Below are 27,151 nucleotides of genomic sequence, written 5' to 3' on the forward strand. Positions count from 1 at the left end.
AAATCAGAAAGACGTGTGACTTGATAAGCAATAGTACTGACAAATTTGGGCTGAGCCACTGCACTTTCTGTAGCTGTCACTTCTTGAAAAATATATTTTTTGAAAAGCATCTTGGCATAAATAGAAGAATAATATATGGGTGTAAGCAAGGGTAAGTTAATTATCTCTTACTGATTTCAGACTACTAACATTCTCTCATTGATGCCACATCTCACCTAAATAATTGATTAGACACACTGGTTATGCTCTAGATAAACAGAACCTACGTACTTTCTTCTCCTACTTCCTATTTTTATTGAGAAATTGTTTTATGCTATGTATTGTTAAGTGTATAGAAACAGAGTCTATATTCCATTGGTAGAGCAAACTTTCTGGTTGGATACAGAACAGATATTTTCTTTCTTTTCTTTTCCCAGAAAAAACTCAATTAAGCCAGTTATGTCATGGCTATATTTGTCTAAAATATCAGTGTGTTTATATGAACATATGGAAATTACTAGAGAACATCAAGGTAATATATTGAGGAAGTAAAAATAATTAAATAGAAATGTGAAAACAAATTTATGTATCATTTCTTTGTTAAAGTATCATCTGATTCTTTTTTACTGGTTCTCTCTTTACTTGAATTTCTTTTTGTGCATACAAAATTTTATGAAGCCTGCTTGGACAAATCAAGTGTTTTGTAGGCCTAAATAATTATATATGAAATAAGTTTACTCTGAATATTTCTCTAACTATGTCACTTCTGTTATTTCTGTTCTTGAAATTTTCCTGTCTGTGGCATTATACTTTCTTATATTTACTGTTACTTTTCTAATTCCTTCCTTTTATTAATTTACTTCTCTCATTCTACCTACCAAAATTGTCAGTGAACAATTTGTTCCCTTTTCCCTATAATAACTCCATCACTCCATAATCAATCTTTACAAATTCAATAATTACATTTTTCCTAAAACTTATATGCCATGACTAATTCCCTTGCTGAAAATCTAAATATATTGTATATTCATGAGATATTGTTTTCATTCTCACATCAAACTCCATATGTTTAAAGCTGTGCTCATTATCTCTTACACCAAACTGACTCCCCTTCTTTGCCACATATTTTTTATCAATGATACTATGATTAACCTATTCCCCAAGTGAACCATTTTTGGTATATATATATGTTTGATTCCTTCTCCACTTCATCACGTTTATGATGATAATCTAGGCAATAGACTACTGAAAGGCACTAGGCAGGTTTCTAGATCAAAGTTAGCCATAGTTAGCTTGTTGCTGTTGATAAATCAGTTAACATTATAGCTCCTAAGTTTATTATATCTGAAATAATGGCAGTAGACTAGCTGCTCTTCAAAGAGCTGACATTACTTACATTTTCACTTTTTAATAGTATATTTTAATAAAAACAATTTCTTAGTTTTTATCTAGTTCAGTTTATCAGTGTTCCTCTTTGTGTGTGTGTGTGTGCGTGTGCATGTGTGTGTGTGTGTGTGTGCTGTTTAAATAATATTTATCCATCCCAAGGTAGATGGGATGTATGCCTAGAGTTTCTGCTCAATATATATGCCTCACCAAAATGGAAAAGATATACTACTAGGTTTACTTCTAGTAGTTTCTAGAAGATTTAAATCCATTTAGGAAGATAAATAAATAAATAAATCCATTTAGGATAGGTTTTTATGTATGGAACATGAACTAGGGATCAAGATTTATTTTTAATAAGTATTTAATTAAATATTTTTATTTAAAACACTCTGATCTCTCCATTGTACTCCAATGATGATTTGCTATAAATTCAGTCTGTTCTATTGGTCTATTTTCTACCCTTTGCCAGTAGCACATTGTCATAATCTTTCTAGTCTTACACAAAGTTAGCTAATAGAAGTCTTCCAACTTTGTCCTTCTTTAGGATTGTTTTGACTATTCTTAGTTCTTAGTCCTTTGACTTTACATATTCATTTTAAGATCAGTGTTTAAAAAACAGACAAAAATAAACAAACAAAAACCCTGCACAATTCCTGGTAGGATTTCATTGAATCTGTGGTAAATTTGGGGAAAATTGACATCTTAATAATATTGAAACTTCCATTAAATTATATGGTATAAACCTTCATCTTTTCAAATATTTTTAGTTGTTTTTAGTAATATTTTGTAAATGAGACATCTTGCATATTTTTCATTAATTTTGCTTCATACTTCTCTCACTACTATCCACAATCTTATGCGGGATTGCCTTTTCCCAGTCTTGGGTCATATCAGGCAGATCTTCTACACCTTTTTCCATTGGTTTTGAAATATTATAACAGATTTATTTTCCAGTATTAAAAATTTAATATTATTTAAATTAAATAATCCATTTCAAAGCATTTTCTTTTAGCCTAAATTCCGGACTGACTCTTGGTTTCAAAGTCCTCTAGTAAAGAAGAAATGTGCCCTCTTTTCTTTCAATATCCTTAATCTAGACTGTCTTTTCTTAACTATTCCTTGATGTACACATTATACCCCTTAGTTAAAGTCTTGGAACTCTCACTCTGCTTTTGACCAGATTCTATAACCTTAGGTTCCTTACTTCATCAGCCAGACCTGTTTGGTGGTATATTTTCCAGATAACTTCAGCCTGGCTACCTTCTTCACTTCACTGTGCATATGGTTTACCTAAAAGAATCACAATCTGGAAGAGGAAACCATACTCACTGTACTCATTTCCTTCCATGCCATTGAAAGCTGATCAGCCAGCCCATCCCTTCTGAATTTTCCCGGAGAGAGTCAGACACCAGTTTCTAAGCCTCCCAAATTTCAAGGACATATGCCAGTTTTATTAATAATTCTCTTATGCTCCATGCAAGGAGTAGCTTGGAGTCAATATAAGGGTTTCTGAAGCTTATCAAGCATTGATCCAGGGATAATATGCAGATCTTCCCCCTTGGAGATCACCACTCCCCAAATCTCAAGGAGTTCTCTTGATGCCATCTCACTTAGCTTGGAGGTAGAGGTGAGTGCCAGAATGGAAAGGGAAAGAAAAATGTTTAGAATTCTCTATTCACATAAATCAATAAATAGGCCTCCTGTTAGCTCTTTAGCCTTCTCTCATATGGACTAGATTTGGGTGTTTATTGCTTAACCAGTTTGTCTGCCTTTTAGCATGTCTTGCATAGAGGTTGCTAGCAAATTCTTGTTAGATAAAATATAAAAATTCCAACTTAATATCATGTATAGCAAAATGCCTAGCTCACATTAAATGTTCAATAAATGTAGATGCAATAATCATATTATTAGCACTTGGAGCTAAAAAATAATGATGTGTATTAGAATGAAGATGGAATTTAAATTATTTTTACTTATAGATCTAGATCCTTGATCTTGGTCAAGTCAGTAAACTTCTGCTTGTCTCAGTTTATGGATATAAATACACACACATCATGCAAAACTTGTGCAGTGAACTCTGAGCTCCCTTCCACCTATAATGACCTATAATTCTACCCACTATTCAGTCAATACAAAGTAATTGTTGAGTTTAATTTACTATAACTATATGCTCAAACATAAATATAAAAAGAGCTTTATTTTAGTCTTCATCATCTCAAATAAGGATATACTCACCACAGATGAATGCAGATTCAAATCCCATGAAGATGATAATATACTAAGGGAATCTCAAGCATATTAATTCATCTCCTTTAGGTCTAGGTTTGTTGGGCATAGAGAACCCACTTAGATATGCACCATAGAATAATTTACTTAACTTTGATTACATACCAAGTCTGGAATGTTTTATTCTAAGACTTGGATATTGCTCTTTGGAGTTCCAAAGTTAAAGGGGAATGTCATATTAGGAGTTAAGAGACCAAAAAATCTTGAAATGAAATGAGATAAAACACATTTCCACCTTTGTCTTATTTAAATTAAGGGGGTTTCATACATCTTCTCACAATATTTCATAAGCATTAAACCTTGACAATAGTTGGGCTTCTACATCCTTTGAAGTGAGAGATAAAGCCAAAAGCTGAAATCCATTAACCTAAGCCACTTGCATTTGTAAAAAAGCAACACAATTAGTCTTTCCCTAGGATTGCTGATCAAATGGAACCAAGTTGCTGAATCTATTAAACGTGCAGGCCTGAATTGTATATAGCCGCATGTTCACTCTACAAAAGGTGTCAGGTATTATGTTTGTAGATCCTGGATTTTGATATAACCCGAAGGGAAAAGCCCGTATCTCTGTGTGACTCAATGTCACTTCTGAAAAAATCATCTGTCTTTTTATTGTGCATATAAATTTAGGGCATTACTAGGAAGCACGATCATATTTTCTTTAATGTAAGATGAAATATTTCCCAGAGTAGGACAGTAATTCAAATAAAACCCAAGAAATAATGCATCTGTGTCCATCTCTCTAAGAAATGTATAGTCCCACATACCACTAAAAAAAAAAAAATCTCTGGTCCATTTAAATGATCTGTTCAAAGGAAAGTGTACCCAAATAAAAATCAGACTTCTGTTTAACAAAAATTCTCTCAAAACCAAAATCAAAATACCATGAGATACACTTCCTATTAAAATTTAATATAAAATTCCAGACAAGCCATTCTTATTTTTATTCGAAGTGTCATAATGTTAACATAAGAATTGAATTTGAAACACAATTTAACATTAAAAAATGTCTCAGCTTTCAAAAGTCCTAGGAGAAGGAGGCCTTGTGGTGACCTCATTATTCAGTTTTAAATTTAGCAAAGGAAGAGCTGACAGAGTAACAAGGACTATGGACAGAGGTGGCAGCGGTGGAAAGCAGAGCCTTTTGGAAAGCAGAGCCTTTGGAAAGAATAGACTCTGTCCTCACAGTGAAGAGCTCAAAAGTATAGGGCCATAGCTGAAACTTGGAGAAATCCAGGGGTTTTGTATATGTTGTCCTGAAATAAGAGCATCCACAATTTTTCTTCTGCTTCCTTTAGAGAGATTTTTTTAATGTATCCAACTTATACATGCTGATTACGATGAAATGAGAGAAATTTGTTAAAAGAAGGAAAAGACACATTTTTAAAACAAACTTGGTTCAATTTATGTAATTGGAGTACTTTTTAAAATTTTGTTAGTTTTAAATTTGAAAATAGTATATGATATAAAAAACATCCAGATGAAAAGAAAAATTAGTATATGACTTTGATATTTTTGTAAAAATCCAAATTGATATGCTGTCTTCATACTTAAGCACTTTTTAAAAAAGGTTATTCCCCCCAAAATTACTCTTTGAAGAGCATAATATATACCACTCTATTTTACCAATGTAAAACCTAACACTCAGAGTATTTAAATGATTTCATTTTAAAAATTGTTGGACAAAGACCGTAACTAGGGTCTTCTTACAGATCTTATCAAATTTAATAGGCATTGCTATCTTCTCGTATGGACTTATTCATCATGGAATCAAAGTTAAATATTTATAGTTATATGTCTGCACACAAACTGCTTCTTGGGCTTGGCTGAATTAAAACAGAATTTTTCTCTTCAGAGCTTTCATTAAAGTTCAAACTGATAACCAATTGCATCTAAGAATTTTAGGGAGATAATGGATGTACATTAGAACTTCAGAACATAAAATGTAATATCTATATGTAAAGCAAAGTGCTGCAGGTTTCTGGAAATTAGCTGTTGTGCATCTTATGTATTTATTTATTTTACTATAGCCATGCAAGCAGGAGGAGTGGTTACTTGTCAGTATGCCCCCTCAACACAGCACCATGCTGGATACATAGTATATACTTAATAATGTTCCTCAGTGAAATAAATATGAATACATGAATGAAATGGTTTGCCAATGAACATGCCTTTTAAAGTGTTTTCATTTTTTCCCCACACTATCAGGGGGAATAAAAAAAGAAGTGATTAAAAATTAAAAGATTATAACCATCCAAATGAAGGGCAGTCAATATCTGGAACTGACTTTACATGAAGGTAATTATGAAGTGGTTTCATAGAAAAATTCTGAAGTGTATGTAGTAGCCAATAGACTGAAGTGTATGTAGTAGCCAGTAGACTGAAGTGTATGTAGTAGCCAGTAGACTGAAGTGTATGTAGTAGCCAGTAGACTGAAGTGTATGTAGTAGCCAGTAGACATGTTGCATCTTTTTAAAAAAAACAATGTAACAAAGAAACTTTAGATTTTCTTAAATGGGAAAAAATATTTCTGGTTACAGGTAATCTCAAAGCTACTTGTTTCCTGATTAAACTAAAAAATAGTCGGTCCACTCCAGCACAAATCAGAGAGACAATATTGAAAAGTCAGATGACAAATTAGAGAGCATGTTGTATAGTAGCATCAATTCTTGTTAACTAGATACAATTCCGCATTTTGAAAAAAAAAATTGAAAACAAAATTATTTAAATTTAGCATTTTATAAATCTGTGCAAATTAGAATAGCAATATGTAGATCTAAAAAGTATTAAAATAACAGAATACTCTGCAGACATGAAAACTGAGAATTCTTTGAAAATGATATTATGAATCTAAATACGAAGAATTTATCATCACAGCATAGCTTCCTTACAACATCCTCAGGAAGAATCAATGAAAACAAAGAAAAATAAATTCATCTGGCTAAGACTCCTATTAGTTCCAAATTTGAGGAAATATGGTATGTTACCACCAACAGCATGAAGTAGGAGATCTGAAAAAATAAGTGAACTTTAAGACAAAAATATCACTGGAGATAAAGGACATTTTAGAATGTGAAAGGGTCAATTTATATAAGGAAGATATAAAACTTATAAATATATGTGCACCTAACAAAAGAGACCCAAAATATATGAAACAAAACCTGGTAGAATAGATTGGAGTTATAGGCAATTCAACAACAGTACTAAAAGACACTAATAATTCCCTCCCAAAAATGAGTGGAAGCAAGCAGACAAAAAAAAAATATCTGTAAGTATATAGAGGACTTGAAAATACTATCAACCAACAGACCTAACTAACCTCTTTAGAACACTCCATCCAACAGTAGCAGAAAGCATATTCTTCTAAAGTCGATAAAGAACACTCTCCAATATAAATAATATGATAATCCATAAAACAAACTTCAGTAAATATAAAACCATTGAAATCATACAAAGTATGTTGTCTGACCAAATTGGAGTTAAATTGGAAAGCAGCAACAGATGGAAATTAGGGAAATCCACAAGTAAATATGGAAAATAATACACTTAAAAATAGTTTATAGGTTAAGGAAGAAATCACAGGGAATTTAGAAAATGTTATGAACTAAATGAAAATAAGACCACAACATATTACAATTTACGAGATTCAGCTAAAGAGATGCTTATAGGAATACAAAATACCACAGAATGGGTGGCTTAAACACCACAAGTTTATTTTCTCACAGCTCTGGAGACCGGAGATTCAACTATTGGAAGATTTGGTTTCTCCTGCGGCCTCTGTCTTTGATTTACATATGGCTGCCTTCTTGCTGTGTCCTCACAGGGCAGTTCCTCTGTGCCTGTCACATCTCTGCTGTCTCTTCCTCTCCTGAAAGGGACACCAGTTCTGTTGGATTAGGGCTCCGTCCTTATACTCTCATTTAACCTCAACTACCTCTTTAAAGGCCCTATCTCCAAATACAGTCGCATCAGGGGTTAGGGTTTCAACATATGAATTTTTGTGGGATATATAATTCAGTTCATAACAAGCTCTAAATGCCTACGGTAAAAAATAAAGAAATAACTCAAATCAAAAATTTCAGTTGCAGTCCTGAGACACTGGTAAGAACAAACTAAACCAAATATAAGCAGAAAAAGAAATATTAAAAATTAGAATGGAAATCAATAAAATAGAAAACAGAAGATCAACAGAGAATAAAGAATTAGTACTTTGTAAAGGTCAAGTAAATAAATTGAATTACTAATTTAAAATCTCTCCATAAACTATACCAGGCCCAAATGAGTTCATTGCTGAAATACAGAAAACATTTAATGAAAAAAAAATCAATCCTTTAAAAAAATTAGAGAAAACAGAGGAAGAGGGAATATTTTCTGTATTATTCTACTAAGTCAATATTACCATGATACCAGTGCCAAAACAAGACATCACAAGAAAAATAAAAATTACAGATATCCCTGATAATTATAGATATAGGGATCTATAATTATTATATAATTAAAATATCTATAATTATATATATAGGGATAAACAAATATAGACAAAAAATTATATAAACTATTAACAAACTGAATAGAGCACTATATTAAAAAAAGATTTTACAGTATTGCTACGTGATATTTATCTCAAGAAGGCAAAGATGGTTTAACATACAAAGTAATTTCATGTTATACTTCATATTGCTTGAATGAATGACAAAAGCCACATGGTCATCTCAAAAGAGGAAGAAGAAGTATTTGACAAAATCTATTCAAGACAAAGACAAAATTCTCAACAAATGAGGAAAGAAAAGGAACTCCTTAATGAGGATAAAACCATCTAGAAAACAAACAAACAAAAACTAGAGCTAACATCATACTTGCAAAAATGAATATTTTCCAAGAGATCAAGGTCCACTATCTCATCAACTCTCTTTGATGTTGCACTAAAGGTTCTAAACAGTGCAAAGAAGCAAAAAAAGAAGAAAACAGCACCCATAGGAAAGGAAAAAAATAAAACTGACTTACTTCACAAATGACATGATTTTATATGAGTACTTTCATAGGAGAGAAAATTAATATGCAAAAAAATTATTCCTATATACTAGCAATGAACCATTTGAAAATAAAAATTAAGAAAATATTCCATTCACAATGGTACCAAAAAGAATAAAAGTCTTGGGAATAAAATTAACAAAAGAAATGCAGGAATTGTACACTGAAAACTGCAAAACAATGGTGGCAGAAATTAGAGTTCTAAGTATAACTTTTAATTTTAAAATTAAAAGTTAAAATTTAATACTACTATACAACCTAGTAACTTCCACTCCTAGGAATCTAACCAAGTAAAATGAAAACACATTTCTATATGAAGACATGTTTGTCTCCAGAATCAGGATAGGAGCAGAGACTTGTTAAGCATGAGACCCAGGACCAGACGATGCTGTTGAACTATAACTCTGTTCTGTAATTATTAGGCTGTTGGTCTTGAGAGATTCATAAACCTCATCCATGCATGTTCACTGGAGCCCAGAAAATCTTTCTAAACAACTACATTTCTTGAATACCTGTCATTTCCTTAATAAAAATTATTTCTAACACTCTGTTAATTAATGAACTCTTACGTAAACATAATTTTAATATTTTAATAATTTGGCATTAGCCATCTCTAAAATTTTGATTCCTGTTTAGCATGTTTCAAATACTAACTACTATTAACTTAATTAAACAAAGGAGGCCATTAGACTGAGGAAGCTCTAATGCCATGGAGACCTACATAAGCAAACCGAAAGCTAAGTCTGTAAATGCCTCAAGGTTATGAAATAGAAACTTAAGGACAATCAATCTCAAACAGCCAACAAGGCCTTTAAGCCATAGTCAATCAAATAATGTCCTTTTGCTTCCACACCTTCTCTATATGTCATTGATGTACCTCCTGTGGGAAAACACCCCTAACCACTACCGGTTAGCTGCTGCCCAATTCCAATGGATTTTTGTTCAAATAAACCCTTCAAATTTTTAATATGGCTCAGTATATCTTTTTTTTTTTTAACATCTTTATTGGGGTATAATTGCTTTACAATGGTGTGTTAGTTTCTGCTTTATAACAAAGTGAATCAGTCATACATAAACATATGTTCCCATATGTCTTCCCTCTTGCGTCTCCCTCCCTCCCACCCTCCCTATCCCACCCCTCCAGGCTGTCACAAAGCACCGAGCCAGTATCCCTGTGCCATGCAGCTGCTTCCCACTAGCTATCTACCTTACTACGTTTGTTAGTGTGTATATGCCCATGACTCTCTCTCGCCCTGTCACAGCTCACCCTTCCCCCTCCCCATAACCTCAAGTCCGTTCTCCAGGAGGTCTGCATCTTTATTCCTGCCTTACCCCTAGGTTCTTCATGACATTTTTTTTTCTTAAATTCCATATATATGTGTTAGCATACGGTATTTGTCTTTTTCTTTCTGACTTACTTCACTGTGTATGACAGACTCGAGGTCTATCCACCTCATTACAAATAGCTCAATTTCGTTTCTTTTTATGGCTGAGTAATATTCCATTGTATATATGTGCCACATCTTCTTTATCCATTCATCTGATGATGGGCACTTAGGTTGTTTCCATCTCTGGGCTATTGTAAATAGAGCTGCAATGAACATTTTGGTACATGACTCTTTGAATTTTGGTTTTCTCAGGGTATATGCCCAGTAGTGGGATTGCTGGGTCATATGGTAGTTCTATTTGTAGTTTTTTAAGGAACCTCCATACTGTTCTCCATAGTGGCTGAACCAATTCACATTCCCACCAACAGTGCAAGAGTGTTCCCTTTTCTCCACACCCTCTCCAGCATTTATTGTTTCTAGATTTTTTGATGATGGCCATTCTGACTGATGTGAGATGATATCTCATTGTAGTTTTGATTTGCATTTCTCTAATGATTATCAGTATATCTTTTAACACTACTTTAAAAATTAACAATAACATACACACATATATCACACTCTTTATATACAGTATTTCAAAGTAAATTATCATATAGGAAATTTAACAACATGCACTATGAAAGGTTCCCATATTCAAAAAGTGTTTAATGATATTTAATTCAATAATTCAGGAACTAAAATGAAACATCCCACATATCTTGATTCTCTTTACTAGTGACAAATTGTTTTATCAACTATATGCATGACTGGTGAAATTTTGGCCTTGAACATTCTTCAAAATGGATTATAAGATGTATCAGATATGAAGGACTGAGGTAAAAAAAAACACTTTAAACTCAGAACCACAATCAATAATCGATATTATCTCTGCCAAACTTTTCCCCTTCCCCCTGCCCACCCCTTCCCCTTCCTCTCCCTCTCTCTCTCACAGATACACACACACACACACACACACACACACACACACACAGAGTATAACATCACATGATCAGGGGCTCACTAAAGTGAGCTTCTACTTAGTTCTCACAATTTTAAATGTTCTTAATTCTAACTTAAGAATTGTATCACTTCCAAACCACTATTAAATATTTCTAAAATGTATTTTCTTTAAGCCAAGTAAATTACTGCAACATTGGGTTGTATTTCTAAAGCTTGAAATGAGATTACATTTAAAAGTCCAAGAAATATTGTTATAGCTGACATTAATTCATAAGTATGTACACTTTTATGACTAAACGTAGTGATGGCAAGCAAAGATTTAAAATACAAGGCCATAACTTGATAAAATTAAAATATATATTCAGTTTAAAAACCTAAAAAAAAAAAAAAAAAAAGCTGTCCCAGAGCTTTCAGTAACTTTGCCTGGCCTTATTTGTAAATGAAAACTGGAAATCATGATATTAGTTGTTCAAATCCTGAATTATAAAATGTATTTGTTTTTTGCTATAAAAAAGATTTAAAACCACAATGTTCAACTGTGTTTAATTATTCATTATTTATCTGAGTCAACATCAGTGTTCTACTGGGCTCAGAAGTGATAAGTGATATTGAATAGTAGCTGTAGAGGTATTTCAAGACGAACTTTGTTCTTTGAAAATCATGCTCTTACACATAGCCCACTTCCTGAGAGAGAAAGTGATATCAGTAGTAAGCAGAAATGGAAATGACGTTGATGTAACACAGCAAATAATGAAGTGCTGAAAGAAAACTTCAAGCTTAATTAAAATATACTTAGAAACAAACTATGAAGAGAGAAATGGTAGAATAGGTATTTGGCATTGATTTGCAAATCATTATGACATTTCCAACAGATTTTTCAATGATACAAAACATAAAGCTTTGCTTAAAAAGAAGTATAAATTTGGGTTGAAAACAGCAGATACTCTTAACTGCTATTAAAAAAAAACATAAGTTCAAAGCCATAAAGGAGCCTAGCCAGAAACAATGCTTTAAAAGACATGATGTAATATAAAAGAATATTTTTACCCATCATTTTAAAAAGTGACTATTTTATTATACAAAGGAATTTCACAAAAATTGCTTGAATGCAATCCCTGTTTGTAGTAATGGAAACATTACATTATATTACTCTTTGGGTTGGAATGGTATTTGTAAGGTACTCAGAAAAATAATGCCCATGGAATCAATTAAGAAAATAAACATCTTTAAAAAGAATATATAATGTGTAAAACATTGGAAATGCACAAGGAAATTAAATGTTGGATACTGAGGCAAAAAAAACAGAGTAGAAGATGGAATGACCTCAGCATTCCCATGAAAATGTTGAGCTTATCTGGTAATAAACTGGGAACTTAGAGCATTTTGTTTCTTCCCTCCCTCTCTTCCTTCTTTCCTTATTAAAGTAACATTGATTTATAACATTATATAAGTTTTATGTGTACAACGTATTATATTTCTACTTCTGTATACCCTAAAATGCTCCCTACCAATAAATTAGTTTTCATCTATCACCATACAGTTGATTCCCTTTAGCCATTTTGCCCTCCAGCCCCCCTGCCCCCTCCCCTCTGGTAATCACTACTCTGCTCTCTGTATCTAAGTGTTAGATCATTTGTTATTTTTTGTTCTTTATTGACAAAAAAATTGTCTATAACTTTTTTCTAAATATTAAATAAACTGTAATGCAAAATTTTGTAATAATTTAAATTAATTTTTAGTTCTATGCATGTTGTAATTACCATTATAATTCCTCTATTGGACACAAAGATTAGAGATTTTATTTTATCTAACATATTTTTGTTACCTCTTTGTTCCTGAATATTACCATTTTGGCAATGTAATCAGAGAATTATTATCTAATAAATTATTTTTTACATTTTTTTTGAAATTAACTTTATTGCCAGGAATTTGGTCAAATTCATAAATATTTTATTTCTATCTGAATGAAATCTAATGGGCCCTACGTCCAAAACTGGATAATGCATTTGGCATTTTGAACAAGTTTATGTTTTTGTTATTCAAACAGTACATATACTTCTTTATCTTCTTTTACTATTAATTATTGATATTTTGGTGTTAGATGCATGCATGTTTAGAAATCTTATATGTTCCCAGTCAGTTTAATCACTTGTCAAATATATGTGATCATTACCCTTTATTTCTAGTATGAGTTTTTAAATTTAATTCTATTTTGTGATATTAATGTACTAACATTCATGTTATTCATTTTTTACCTAATACATCTTTTATATTCCTATCCATTTACTGTGACTTTTCTGAACTTTATGTTTTAGAAATGCCTGGAATATAGCAGATTTTTAAAATATGCAGTCAATTTTTGGCATTTATCTTCAGTTATCTACAAAAATTATTATTCCTAGTATATATGGATTTATTTCTTAAAATTTGTTTTTATTTTATTTCTTTGTCGTGCTTCATTTTTATTTGACTAATTGCTTTTCCAGATTTATATAGTATTGTTCAAGATTTTAGTTTTATTGCACTTCTTGATTTTGATATATAAACCTACCAAAAAAGAAAATTGTTTTCAAAATTGTACTAAATTCTCTGTTTGTCTGAAAATGTCTTATTTTTACCCTCATCTATAAAAAAATTTCATTTATATAAAATATATTAATAATAAATAAAGAGGGTGGGAGGACATTTTTGGAGGTGATGGATATATTTATGGCATAGATTGTGGTGATGGTTTGTTTCAGGGATGTATAATTATCTGCAAACTCATTAAGTTGTACAAATTAAATATGCATAGATTTTTGCAGGTCAAACAGAACTCACTAAAGTGGTTTAAAAATATTCTAAGAATATCATCATTTATTGTGTAATCATTCTTTTCTTTCTAGAAGCTTTTACTGTTCTGTTTGTTTTCATTGTAATACATTGGTTTTCTTATACTTAAGTGGATGTGGAGATCTTTTTGTTACTAATAATTGGGAGTAATTTGGCTTTTTAAAAATGAGAACAGGTATTTTTATGTCTAGAAAAACATTAAGCTCTAATCTTTTAAATATTCTCTACCCAATTGTTTCTAATTACTTTTAAAAAATAGGTATGTGTTAAGCCATCTAACTCAGTCCTCCATGCCTTGCAATCTCTTTTTCATGCTTTCTTCTCTTTGTCTTTGTGCCACATTTTTGATATTTTATATTGATTTGTCATTTTGCACATACATATATACATATATACTCTTCAGCTGCGTCTAACCTGTTATACACACACACACACACGTATGTTGTATGGTGAGGGGGTGTGTGTGTATGTGTGTGTTTTACTTTGCTCATTTGCAGATTTTCCTTAGAAATTTTCAATATTCAATTATGGAAATAAAATCCTGTTAATAATCTAAGTTGGGACTTGTTAGTGATATCTGCACTTTCAGCAATCTGCATAGGAAACTTCTCATACTGCATATTTTATTCTAATACTTATATCTTCAAATCTATATAGCACCTTGCTTTTTTTTCAAGTTCCAACAATATTTGCTAACAAAGGAATTTATCTTGGTTTGTCTTCATATTTTATATGTTTGGTTACTGCTGCCAGTTTTTACTTTGCAGAAAAAAAACTTCTCAAGAGGTATTTCACTTTTTACTTTATGATTAAGTTGAAAATATTAAAAGGAATAGACTTGATGACATTTTGTAACATATGAGATTTGATAACATGAATCCTAAAATCCTGAAAAAATTGCCAAGAGCCTCTTCATTTTCTGGATGCTTGTATGTAAATGGTTTGCAGGTTGTAATTGGTTAATATTATATGAGCACTTATCTCAATTCACAATGTAAATTTAAAATGAGGTATCTTATAATTAATAATGTGTGTAAAACCAAATTTCTAATTATATTCTTGAAAACTATGAAAGTTCATTGACTCTTTGTCAGATCTAATTAGATACAGATTTGGTTGGATAAAGACTGTGTATTAGTTTCATATGGGTGCTGCAGAAAATTACCCCAAACTTGGTGAATTAAAACAAGAAATTTATTTTCTCACAGTTCTTGAGGCCAGAGTTCAGAATCAGTATCACAGGGTTGAAATCAAGGTATTAGCTGAAATCAAGGCTGCCATCTTTTGAGAGGCTTAAGGGGAAAATCCATTCCCAGCCTTTTCCAATTTCAGGCAGTTGCCAACATTCCTTGGCTTCATTCCAGTCTTCTAAGTCAGCATCTTCAATCTTTGCTCCATCTCCACATGACCTTCTCCTCTGTTTGTAGTCAAATCTCCCTGTGCCCTCCTCTTTTAAGAAAACATGTGATAGCAATTAGAGCCCACCTAGATAATCCAAGATTATCTGGCTACCTCAAAATGTTCAACTTAATCACATCTTAATCACATCTACAAAGATTTTTACCTATAAGGTAATATTCACAGGTTCCAGTTATTAGCATGTAGCTATCTTTAGGAGGGCCCTTTTTTAATTACCACATAGATCATGTAGAAATAACTTTCTAGACACAAAATGGAGCCACTCCTGCCCAGGGTGCCATGGCAGCAAACCGAAATTTAGATAACTTTTTTTTCCCTATTAGATTAAGTTTACTATTTACATAGTTTTTATCTTCCATAATCTTTCTTTTTTTTCCTTCCAGTTTCATTGAGATATAATTGACATACAGCACCATATAAGTTTAAGGTGTACAGCATAATGATTTGACTTATCACAAAGTGGTTATGACAATACCTTTAGTGAACATCCATCCTCTCGTGTGGATACAAAATTAAAGAAATAGAAAAAAATATTTTTCCTTGTGATGAGAACTCTTAGAATGTACTTTCTTAACATCTTTTATATATAACATACAGTAGCATTAATTCTATTTATCATATTGTAATTTATACCCCTAATACTTAATTACAACTGGAAATTTGTGCCTTTTGACTACATCCAGTTACCCCTCCCTCCACTCTCCCACCTCTGGTAACCACAAATCTGATCTTTTTTTCTATGAGTTTACTTTGTTTGTTTTTGAAGTATAATTGACCTACAACACTATGTTAGTTCCTGTTACACATTTCATATTCCTATACATTTCAAAATAACCACCATGATAAATCTAGTTATGATATGTCACCATACAAAAATATGACATAGTTACTGACTATATTCCATGCACTTTTCATTTCACATCCATTGAATCTGTGAGTAAGCATTAGTCAAATCCATTTCACCTGCCTTCACTAATCAAGGTCATTTTAATTGTTGTTACAAAGACTTACATAGCCCCCTAGCAGCATGTAGCTTTAACAAGGTGTTTGCTGGAGTTGTATTCCAGGATCTTGGAGTCAGCTGTGTCTAGTTCCAGCTGAGCTGGTTAAGACTGGATAGGATGACCCACCCTCCAACTGGGGAAAAGGGAGAATGTGCGGAGGCCTGTAGCTTAGTTATAGCTATGAGCAGAACGACGATTACCGCACCTTTTTCCACTCATCTTTCCCCATGGTCCCCACGGTCCTCACGCTCCCCACACTCCCCAGACCTCAGATCACCTATCTCACAAATACCCAGAGTCCCTTGCCTTAGAGGAGGTGGAGCTTGGAGCTGAGTTTTCTCCAGTTTCCTCAGCTGGCTGTCTGGTGAGTAAATCCTCTCTTTGCTAAAAACCTCGGCATCTCAACATTTTGTCTTGCTGCACGTCGGGCAAAACAAACCTGCTTCGGTAACACCATGACTCATTTATTTTGTGGCTGGAAGTTTGTACCTCTTAATCTCTCTCACCTATTTTTTTCCTCCCCCCACCCCCCTTCCCTCTAGCAACTAGTATCTATAACTCTGTTTCTGTTTTGTTTGTTCGTTTGTTTTTCTTTTTAGATTCCACATATAAGTTAGATGAGAGAGCCTCAACATCAAAAATGCAAACAACCCCATTAAAAAATGGGCAGAGGACCTGAATAGATATTTATCCAAAGAAAATATACAGATGGCCAACAGGTACATGAAAAGATGCTCAACATCATCAGTTATCAGGGAAATGCAAATCAAAACTATAATGAGATATCACCTCACACATGTCAGAATGGCTTTTATCAAAAAGACAACAAATAACAAGTATTGATAAGGATGTGGAGAAAAGGGAACCCTCGAGCACTGTTGGTTGGAATGTAAACTAGTGCAGCCATTGTGGAAAAGAGCATCAATTTTCTTCAAAAAACCCAAAGCTGAACTACCATACTATCCATCAATTCCACTCCTGGATATTTATCCAAAGAAAACAAAAACACTAATTAGAAAAGATATCTGCAGCTCTCTGTTCATTGCAGCATTGTTTATAATAGCCAAGATATGGAAGCAATCTAAGTGTTCATTAATAGATGAATGGATAAAGAAGACATTGTATTATATAACATATATACTGTATATATAAAGAAATATTACTCAGCTTAAAAAGGAATGGAATCTTGCCATTTGCAGCAACATGGATGGACCTAGAGGGTATTATAGTAAAATAATTCAGAGAACGAAAAGTACTGTGTGAGTTCACTTATATGTGAAATCTTAGGTAACTTTTCTGCCCCTGAAAATGTCCCACTTCACCAGAAGTGCAGTGTATTCAGTCAGCTGATCCCCAGACTCCATGCCCACGGTGGGCTCTATGCTTATTTCCTTCTTATCCCAAACAAGGTTGACTGTATGGCCCCAGCAAATCAGATATTTTCTACTTTCGTCTTCCTTGTTCTTTATTCTTTATCCTTTAAAAGCTTCCTGCCTTCCACCCTATTTTGCAGTTCTCTGAAAGGAGACTGTTCACTTCTTGAAGTATTAAATAAAATTTTTGGTATCACCTAAATTGTTTTCTTTATTTTCTAACAGTTTTTGGCTGAGGATGGGATCTGAAGCTGGCTACTGAAGGCCTATGGGACAAGGAGACTCACAGGCAAGGTGGCCATCGAATGCCTGGTGTTAAGCGTCCCTCTTATCGTTACCAAAGGCTGTGGGTAAGTCATTTTCAGATTTGAGCTCCACTTCCTTGTGTGCAGCTCTCTGATCCAAAGTAACTTTATTTAAAAAACATATATAGCTTGATCCTAGGATGTTTTCAGAGTTTGTTAAAGTTTCCAGAAAGATTCTGTGGGCCTGGAAATGTTCTGGTGTAGTTATATTGGGAGTCTGTAGCAGGTGCTGTGCAATGGGTGCTGGCCATTAGGGAACTCAAAAAGCCTCAAGCTAAATAGACTGCATAAATAGCTGAGGGACTTGGGAAAATAAAGACAAGAAATTCAGAGTGTTTTGACTATCAAAATCAAAATATAAGTAGACACAAGTCAAACTATTAAAAGCCATTAGAGCATCCACCAGTATAAAGAAATTTTCCAGTGAAAGGAGTAACAGAGCTATCGCTAATGGGAATCTCAGAAGCCAAATCTGCAAAACTGGTGGGCACAGATCAAGCACTTGAAAGCTGTTAGAACTCTTGCCACCTAACTAAGACTCCTGTGCCAGGATAAGTTGGTCATGGAATGAGTTGGATTGGTACTAGGTCACTCACCAACCTCAACATTTCAGTGCTATAAGAGACACTGTAAAACACCACAAAATCCCCAACCTAGTGGCATATCCAGCTTAGGTATTAAATTGGTTCCAAGAGATCCAAGCCTTAGCCAAAGAAATGAATACTCAAGTTTCAAAGAATTGAGTGTGCCGCCTTCTGGAAGACCTGCTTATTTTATGTCTAAAAAATTAAAATTAATAGAAAACTTTGCCAAATTCTGGTAGATACTGGGGCTACAGTGTCTACTTTGAACCCTACTTGGTTGGGAGCCTGCACATGAGATCCTTGGAAAACTGGCAAAAGCCAGTGAAGAGTGAGAATTCTTATCAGAGTCTGTTCTCCTGGATCTCTGAATGGATAATGTAAAATTTCACGTTATCCCTTCCTTTCTAATCCAGACTCTTGTGAATTTGGTTTTGGGGTTTCCACTGGTTATCAATCTTTTCTGTCCCAGGGACAGCTATTGCTTGCTTATTTGTCTGGTTTTATGTCCTGAGAACTTGGCTTGGCTTTCTGCCTGCCTGGGGCACATGGACTGTTGGTTTTTGCATATGCAGGCAGTGCAGCTATCAGCTTGGGGGCCGAAAACTGTGGCCAGACAAAAATGTGAGTTGCACTTCTTTTGTGGCTAGGGTCCTACTGATTGTTGCCAGCTCTTGGGGAAATTGTCTGTGCCTTTCTTTTGGCTATCTTTAGGAGTGGCTCTGCGTCTTGGGAGGATGGTATCTTTTGTTATCTCTGTTACAGAATTTGTCAGCAAGAAAGTTAAGATGATGGTTAGCGTTTTAAGGTCTCATGAAATTTTCGTGAGCAATCTAAACATAAGTGTTAACGGCAAGTAAATAGATATAAATAAAATTTTATAAATGAACTTTTCAACAATAATTATATTTGATAGTATGTCTATTTAAAAAGCTTCCAAATTTTTTTGATAACCTTAAAGTTACAGGGCAAAGACAAGTTAATTGATAGATATTTATTGAATATTTAGATCATTTCCAAATGAGATAAAATACTGAAACATTAATTACTGAACATAGTTTTATCCACTTTGGGCATCTTTTTATAGAGGAACTAAAGATATTTTGGTGTATTAGTAAATGTGTTTTGTGCCACGTTGAAAAATTTACGCTAAGGAAGAGTATACTTATAGAAATTATGAAGTGTATTTATAAATTTGCTGATCCACAAAATGCTCGTGTAACAGACAATCCACGATTGCTTACTTCTCAGTTTTCACTATGGATAAAGAATTCTAAGTGTTATGAATTCTAATCAATATAAAACTACTTAGAAATAATAAGAGTAAAATGAGACAACTGTGTGTGAAAAGTAGGTAAGAAAAGTGAAATGACTTTTTTTCAGAATGAGAAAAAAAACATAGGTCAAAATCTGAATGGATATAAAAAAGCTGTAGAAGGTTTCTGGAAAAGGAATCTTGGGAAGGAAATTTTATGTGTGGTCAAGCTGGCTAAGCTTGGAATGGATTTAAGTTTTTAAAAAATGAGTTTTAATATCTAAAGTACACTGGTGCAAAATTGGAATTTCCTTTTTTCTCTGTTAAAAGGACAGTATCCTTAGGTTATTGGTCTGTTCTTAATAAAAAATTATAAACAAGGGTTTTCCTTTATGTTTTAAGTAATCTGCCTGGAGAGCAAAGATTTTGTGTCTTACCAAAATAATTTACTGCACTTCATGTTGTCTTTATCAGATATTTGATTACTTAAGAGACTACTTAAGAGAACTTTCTTCTCAGTGTTAAAAGAGCTAAGTTTTGTTTACAGCTATGTAACTTTCTATATTTGCCTTTAAAATATTTGTCACTTTGCCTATGTGTATATTCTTGACAAACTCCCCCCCCCAAAAAAAAAGTCAAGCTCTAAAAGAAGACTTTTGACCTTTAACTAACTTTGGGATTTTCCAAAGGGACTCTGAGGCACCTCAAATTTTTTGTCTCTCATGTCCTTAAGATGGCCTATAATTATCTACATGTTCTGGCTTCCCGTTAACTCTTACCCTGAACACTCTATTTATAATTTAACCTGATTCCTGTACATGTCTTCCAATTGGGAACCTCAAGTTGTAAGATGTATCGGTACTTTATTCCTTTTTATAGGTGTATAATACTTCATCACAGGTATATGCAACAATTTATCAGTTCATCATATAATGGGCATTTGGGTTGCTTCCACCTTTTGGATATTGTAAATAGTGCTGCTGTGAGCTTGTCACACTTGAATTTGTTTGACTATGTGCTTCCAGTTCTTTTTGATATATATCTCAGAATGGATTTGCTGGGTCATATATAATTCCATGTTTAACTTTATTGAAGAAAACTCCAAGCTGCTTTCTTCATAGCTGAACCATTTTGCATTCCCAACAGCAATGTATTAAGTTTCCAACTTCTCCACATCCTTGCCAAGACTTGTAAGGTTCTGGATATTTTTGCATTTTATTTGTTTGTTTTTAATTACAGTCATCCTATGCATGAAGTAGTAACTAACTTATTTTGATTTGCATTTCCTTAATGACTAAAACATTGAGCATCTCTTCAAATGTTGGCCACCTGCATTTCTTATTTGGAGAAATATACCCAAGTTATTTGCCCATATTTAGATTGAGTTGATAGCTTTTTATCACTCAATGATAAAAGGTTTATATATTATGAATATTAGACCCTTATGCCTTTCAGATGTTTTCTCCTATTTTGTAGGATGTCTTTACATTTCCTTTATAATATCCTTTGATATACAGAAGCTTTTAATTTTGATAAAAGTCCAATTTATTTACTTTTGTTGCTTGTACTTTTTGTTCCATAACTAAGAATCCATTGCCCAATCCAAGGTGCTAACAATTGATACCTAGGATTTCTTACAAGATTTTCATGGCTTTAGGTCTTGCATTTACCTTGTTCATTTTTATATATCATGTGAGGTAGAGGTCCAAGTTCATTCTTTTGCATGCTGATATCCAGTTGTCCTAGCAGCATTTGTGAGGAGAATATTCTTTCCCCATTGAATGGTCTTGGCACCTTCTTGGAAAGTTAATTAACCATAGATGTATTATATCTGGACTCTCAATTCTATTCCACTTGCTCACATATCTAATGCTTATGCCAGCACCACATTGTTTTGATTACTGTAGCTTTGTATTAAGTTTTGAAATCAAGAAGTGTAAGTCCTCCAAATTTGCTCTTTTTAAAGATTGTTTTGTTTATTTGGTGTCTCTGAATTCCATATGAATTTGATGGTTGGGTTTTCTGTTTTGCAAAAATGTTGTTGGAATTTTGATAGATATTGAAAGTATTCGGAGCATATTACCTTTATAACAGTATTAAATCTTTCAATAGATAAACATGGATTGTCTTCATTTATTTAAGCCTTTCATTTCTTTCAGCTATTTTTGTAGTTTTTAGTGTACAATTACTTCACCTTATTGGTTACATTTATTCCTAGTTATTTTGTTCCCTTAGATGCTATTAATGAAATTGCTTTCTTAATTTTCAGATTGTTCAATGCATATTTAAGGAAATATAATTGATTTTTGTGTGTTGATCTTTTGCCCTGCTATTTTGCTGAATTTTTTATTAGCTCTAGTGGCATTCTTTTGTATTCACTGCATTTTCTATATATAGGAATATGTCATCTGTTAATAGAGATGATTTTACTTCTTCCTTTTCATTTTGGGTGCCTTTTATTTCCTTCTCTTTTCTAATTGTTCTAGCTAGAAGTTCCAGTACAATGTTGAAGTGCAATGGTTCAAGAGGCATCCTTGTGTTGTTTCTTTATATATAATCTTCTCCCCTATTACACCAAAGAGGAGAGGTCATTTACAAAAGTATTTAAATATGTGCAATAAAATTTAAAATTACAAATATATAATTGGTGAAGGGAAAGTGTACATAAGATAGAAAGTGTCATGAATGAGGGCAGCATGTAGATATGGACTTACAGTATTCTAATATAAGGCTGCAAATTAGGCTCTGCACTTTTCTGATATCCAAAGGAAAATGGGGAAAATCTCAATTCTGTTTAAGGAAAAAAGCAAAACAGATATTTAGATGGAAATAAAGACTTCCCAGATGTCTCAATCTATAAACCTTTTTCTTCTATGAATTGTTATATAGGGCATTCTAAACAATGTGGTTGGTAATATTCTCTAATATACTTTAAAATAATTCAGTAGTGAATATGTAATAAATTATTATAGGAATTCTTAATGTAGGATAAAGACACAAACCATTAAAAGCAATGGAGGAATGGAGATAGAAGCAGCAAGGTAAAGTTAGTTTTAAAGAACAGAGCATATCTTTGTGAGGATGCCCTGATGAGAAAGAGAAAGTGCTAGGCAGTCATGGGATTGGACTGTGGCTAGATCAGATTATCTGTTTTTAGCTGAGTGAGAACAGCCGGGTGGTTGTTCAGACTATCAGAGACCAGTGTGTTGTGTGTCTGGTGGGGAAGGGGTGGGTGGAGATGAAGGAGATTCATAAGAGGCAGCAAATCTGGGCCTTTCATTAGTAAAACTTGCTTCACTTTGATCATCAAAACTTGGAGAGTGTAAACCTTGCAAGATGAATCAATTTCTTAAAATATATTACTCATTAAACTTTGCTGATTTGGAGATAACAAACTCATTATTAAAATGTGTATGTGATTTTGGTGGTTTTATGTTTTGCTTTGTTTTAGCAATGACATTTTGCCATTATACCTGAAAATCTAAACATCTAGACTACTATCAGTTCCAATTCACAGTAAAGAAGTATGATTTTTAGGATACTGTATCACTGCATATAAAACAGAACTGTATGAAAAAATGAAAACATCTGTTAAACATTTTATTCCTCTCTGAAGCATAGTCTGAAATATCAATAGTAAATATTAATTTCAGCAGTATGTAGATTATTAACAGTTATTATTTTTAAAAATAAGAGAGAGATGATTCTGATGCTCATCTGCTTTTTCCTGCCTGGCTTTTGCTGATGACTTATCACAGTATTTGTGTGGTAGCTTCTAGACAAATCAGGACAGAGTCATATGTTCTTGTCTCCTTGTCTAAGCTCTTTAACTAAAGATAATTTCTAGTTGATCCTCTTTAATTATGTGACTAATTAAAATTAATAAAATGTGATATTTTCTCCTCAAATTTACTTAGCTACATTTTCATAGGACTCTAAACTCAAGGGTCAGGGGAAGAACAGTATATACAATTCTGTAAGGCAACTCCATGTGTTCTTCAATTTAAGTACATAGTAAGCTATGGAAAGAGGTAGAAATGACTAAGAAGGGATATTATTTTGCCAGACGTTTTTTTGTCAATGAAAGAAAGAAATACTGGTTAATTTGGGCTCTATTTTATAAAATTATGTTCTCAGTTAAAATTTCTAATGATTTTTATATATTAAAGATCTCTGGTGTTATTAGTGTCTTATTTTACTTGTTTCATAAAAGCAAAACTAATAAATTAGTCCTTTTTAATGAATTTTATGTATATTTCAATATATCGCAGCCCATTGAACATTTTCAACCCAAAGCTTCTAGCGAGTACAGAGTTCTTGCTCTGCACAAAAGAATATATCTAGGGACAATAAACTGTTGTCCTGTAAGCATGTTTCTTTCTTGTCCATTCAGTTTTATATATATTGCACTAGAATCTTGCATATAGTATCCTCCCCCACCATTCCATGCTATAGAAATATACAAGGTTCCTATGGAAATCATGGGATATTTTTACTGCTGCTCCCAACACAGGAAACTTGATTCTTAAAATTCAAGAAAGGGTATATTGTCATAGCCTTAAGGTCATTTTTTAAAATTATTTATTTATTTATTTTTGTGTCTGCGTTGGGTCTTAGTTGGGGCATGCTGGATCTGCACGGGCTCTTCATTGCAGCACATGGACTTCTCTCTAGTGTGGTGAGCAGGTTTTCACTCTCTAGTTGTGGCGCACGGGCTCCAGGGCACATGGGCTCTGTAGTTTGCAGCACAGCAGGCTCTCTCGTTCAGGCGCACAAGCTCAGTTGTTGTGGCATGCGGGCTTAGTTTCCCCATGGCATGTGGTATCTTAGTTCCCCAACCAGGGATCAAACCCGCATCCCCTGCATTGGAAGGCAGATTCTTTACCACTGGACCACGAGGGAAGTCCCCTTAAGGTCATTTTTGAATTGTAATTAATCAGTGTCAGCCATATAGACAGACCTGGATAGAATACACATGCCTAAGGCACACTGTAGACCTACTTAATCAGAAACTCCTGGGGCAGTTATAGCATGTGCATATTGGAAAGAAGTTCTTCACATGTTTTAGAATGATTAAGAAAACCCTAGAGCTGGTAATATTCTCAGGAGAGGAAATAGGATTAGAAGGTGCAATAAAGCATGGAGATGGGGATAGCTTATAAAACAGAAAGAGGGTATAAACCATATAATATATAAAAAGAAAAGAAGAAACACGTGAAAATGAAAGTAGTATGACATAAAATGACTGAATTACCAGACTAGAAGTAGAACTGATGAGGAAAACATCAAACAGGATTTAAATGTAAAGTTGGGCAAAGCATTTATCTTAACTTAGAATAAAACTTGCAGAGGTCAGGGCTCCTGTCTGTACTCAACTTCTTAACCACCACAGTCTTCCACATATTTGATACACAGTACATATTTCCAGGGTGGACAAATGCTCTTTAACTAGTAAAGTACAAGTAAATTCATGCAGAAGTGGAGAAAGCACTGACTGTACTTGCGTCACTGTTCCAGGTGTACACAGAGCCCATCTGTTGTACCAGATGCCTGGTGGTTGATGGGACAACAAGCGTGTGGGAGACAAAAAGTATCCTTTTCCAAGAAGGCCACCAGGAAAGAATCCAATGCAACTATGCCAGGACTACTCCTAACTTCCATCAATAGCCTCACAATCATATTGAGTTCACTAATTTAACCAGATATCTTTTGCAAATGTATGGGGAGATAATTGGTCTGCATTTTACAGTTTAAAATAAACAACCCTTGAACATTTTTGATAAAAGTTAATTTACATGTGCTTTAGGCAAACACTCTGTGTTTGCTATGCCTTCCTTTAAACATACTAAGACATTAGTGGCTTCTAGAAATACTTCAGTATGCAGTATTTCTAAATTAACCCTTAATTTTCAAGTATTTGATGTGGGTAGTATATACATTCTCCTAATTTTAAACATCTTTCATTTAGCTATAATTATAAAAACCTATGGCTTGTAGAATAAAAATCTAATGATTTAGTTTTCTATTTCAGATTGTCATTTCTCACCTGTAAGTTATAGGATTCTGAAAAAAAATGCAGACAATTGCATTAAATTTAGTGTTATAGTCTCTAGATTATTAAACCAATGTCATTATTGCAAAATATTTTGCTTTCATTATTGCAAAACAAATATCTGTACTGTAATCCTAAGAAGTCTTATTTATATGTGTGTTTTTCTCCCTTTTACTTACTTTTTGTAAGAACTAATGCCTTACAATAAAGTAATACATTCCTTATGATGTTACTTTAGTTAGCTTTCTGACTTTTGTGCTTCTTTTGTGTGTTTTGTTTTGTTTTGTTTTGGAGAAAGGGAATTACCTCTTAATGTCTTCAAGTCACACCATGGTTTCTTCCTCACGCAGTTGTGAATGTTGGCATTATTGATCAAAGTGGGAAAAATAGTGTCATCCACATCTAAAGGCATGGTTAATACTGTCTGTCAGGCATCAGTAACCCTAGAATCTTTCTGTGCAGTAAGGAGGTTTAGGATTTCTTCTTGTTTTACTTCAGTGAAAACCTAGTATCCCATCTATTCTTTAGTAGTAAGCCAGAGGAAGGATAAATTTGGTTTTTGAGAGATATTTGATTTTTATAGGTATTTTCTAAGTATTTCACAGGTTAACTTATACAGTATTGAAGTCTAAGAAATGTAAGTAGTGGTCTGAAACAAAATGAGACATATCAATCATAGTCTTTGCTTTTCAGTAGATTAGTGGCTTAGAAGGGGCGATTACAGAAATATGCTATTTGGAGAGTTTATACCAGAGAATATTGACCTATTGTTTCTCACAATAAGGAGGAAAAGTGTTTAAATTACATTTAAATGAAACAATATCAGAATAATTTTCTAAGAACTGTTATTAAATTGTTTGTCTAGAGATATTTAAAAAGAAAAATGACATTATTCTACCCAGAATGGTTTAGAGATAATTAACCAAAGATATTTGAAAGATGTAACTGAACTTGTGACATTTTTAATATTAATTTTATAGACAGAAATGTTTTCTTTTTATGAAATTTATATATAACATAATTTTAAAAATAAACCTAGAAAATAATAGCAATAGCATCAAGTATACATTTTTTTTCTTGAATCCATTTTGCTTTATTTTTATTTTGGGGGAAGCATCAAAATTTGGTAGCTATATGGGCATTGAAGCATACAGATCTGTGTTCAAATGTTGGCTCCTTCTAGTAATATGTGACTTTGGTTAGGACACTTCATACAGTCAAGGCTCAGTCTCTTCAGCAATGAATAATCCAAGTTGTTTTGATAATAAAAGTATATATATTTAAAGTAGATGGATTCATCTGGAGCTAAATAATTATT

At 33.1% G+C, this 27,151-nt stretch overlaps 1 protein-coding gene across 1 annotated transcript in view; it reads left to right on the forward strand.

Annotated features, from left to right (window-relative positions):
• Window positions 1–27,151, forward strand: part of LOC307191693 (uncharacterized protein) — a 509,460-nt gene that overhangs the window by 227,346 nt on the left and 254,963 nt on the right. Inside the window, exon 6 of the mRNA XM_079931879.1 lies at window positions 17,866–17,990. The gene's annotated coding sequence lies outside the window, so the exon portion shown is untranslated. The remainder of the gene's footprint in view (window positions 1–17,865; window positions 17,991–27,151) is intronic.

Source organism: Stenella coeruleoalba (assembly GCF_951394435.1).
Source record: "Stenella coeruleoalba genome assembly, chromosome: 9".
NCBI lineage: Eukaryota > Metazoa > Chordata > Mammalia > Artiodactyla > Delphinidae > Stenella > Stenella coeruleoalba.